Source organism: Micropterus dolomieu, unplaced genomic scaffold (assembly GCF_021292245.1).
Source record: "Micropterus dolomieu isolate WLL.071019.BEF.003 ecotype Adirondacks unplaced genomic scaffold, ASM2129224v1 contig_5254, whole genome shotgun sequence".
NCBI lineage: Eukaryota > Metazoa > Chordata > Actinopteri > Centrarchiformes > Centrarchidae > Micropterus > Micropterus dolomieu.
The window spans coordinates 1-1,737 of record NW_025734243.1 but is presented as its reverse complement, the minus strand read 5'-3'; the positions used below and the strand labels follow the sequence as shown (position 1 = coordinate 1,737).

At 48.1% G+C, this 1,737-nt stretch overlaps 2 non-coding genes across 2 annotated transcripts; one reads left to right on the top strand and one right to left on the bottom strand.

The window, feature by feature from the left end:
- Positions 1–349: 349 nt before the first annotated feature.
- On the bottom strand, positions 350–431 carry trnas-gcu. The gene has a single exon. It is a non-coding gene; the product is annotated as a tRNA-Ser (tRNA).
- A 127-nt stretch (positions 432–558) lies between these two features.
- Positions 559–631, top strand: trnaa-agc. The gene has a single exon. It is a non-coding gene; the product is annotated as a tRNA-Ala (tRNA).
- Positions 632–1,737: the final 1,106 nt, after the last annotated feature.

Genomic DNA, 1,737 nt, shown 5'->3' with positions numbered 1-1,737 from the left:
TTGCTCCTTGCACAGGATAATTAGCTCAAATAGCAGAGCGCTCGCTCAGCATGCTTGAGGTAGCCCGCTTTCTTCAGGAGAGTTTGGGGTTCTTCTGTTTGTGATCAGAGGAACAGGCAATTTACGTGGCCATATGCTATGCACAGGTGGAAAGTGGCAACCTTAGCTTGCGAGAGATAGCGGAATCTATCTGCAGTACAGGTGTTTAGTTCAACGGAATGTGTGAAGACTTGAGCTCAGTGCAAGCGGCGGTGTACCGACGAGAACGTTTCCTTGGACAAACTGATCTCCTTTTTTCCAAAGGACCCAGGTATATTTGTGACATGGCAGACTAAAGGAAACTATCCTGCGACGAGGATGGGATTCGAACCCACGCGTGCAGAGCACAATGGATTAGCAGTCCATCGCCTTAACCACTCCGCCACCTCGTCTGCTGCCTGCTCATTTTTGCAGTGAAAGTCGAATTCAGGCCACTTACAGTTGGTTTTGTCTAGTTTTGGAACGGCGTGGCATGGAGGGGAGGAAGACGGGATGAGTGAGGTGCCTGCTCCCCACACAGGGGAATTAGCTCAAATGGTAGAGCGCTCGCTTAGCATGCGAGAGGTAGCGGGATCGACGCCCGCATTCTCCAGGAGTCCTTGGGTCTGGTTGTATTTCTGACCAGCGGACATGATGTGGAGTCCAAGACCACAGTGGGGCTTTTTGAACCAGCTCAACCGAGAACTGCCTGAAGACAACCAGTGGGTGGTTCTTCACAGTTGTGTTTTGTGTCTTTTCCTGGAGAATTTCCCGGTCACCTCCCAGGATTGTTACATATGCCTGCAAAGTATTGAATTCCTTTTCCTTCACTCAAGCTCTGTGGAATACAGAAAACAGGGAAATTATAGAAAGTAGTGTAACCATACTCCTTAGTACACTTGTAATCAATGAAACATTTGATGTTTTATTGAAATGTCATGTGACATAGAATGTAACAAAACAGACTTTTACAGTTAAAGCCAAAGCCAGGTCCCTTTACAGGGTGTCTTAAAGAGGCTTTGAATGTCCGCTGCAATGGCAAGGCTTGGAAGGGAGGGGGAGGGCACATTAATTGTCAGAGAAATGAATGAGGTGTGTAAAGAAGACCTCGTTGTTCTCCCGCTGTGTGGAATGCCGAATAATTGTGGTCATTGAAACATTTGATGTTATTTTATTGAAGATAATATGTTGTAATACCAGTAAAGTTCTGCGTTGGCCACTCCAATACGTGTTTTCTCTATTCAGTCGAGGACCAGGCAGGTGATGATTGTATTTGACTCTGCTCATAGGAGGACCAGGCAGGTGATGTTTATAGTTGACTATGCTCATAAGAGGACCAGGGAAGACATGGGGCTGGTGGCAGAAGACCCTGTTGAAATAGGGATGGGCCAAAGAACCAGCCCATACGTTGGACTAAGGAGGACAGTACCACGCCAGTTGTGACACTGTGGCGCAGGCGTAAATCTCCTACTCACCCTCCCGATTTTGTGGCTCCTGGAACTCCATGACTCCATGTTCATGTTCCACAGGTGCAGAAGGGAGCTCTCTTGATTTTAGCAGGGAGTCCTTACGACGGCCACCTCTTCTTTTTACAGTAAAAGTCCGAGCCGGGTCGCTTTACATTTCTTTTTTACATAGGCCTGGAATGTCCGATGCAATGGCAAGGCTTGGAGGGGAAGGGGAGGGCGAGCCCACGAGATAGGTGCTTGCTCCTTGCAC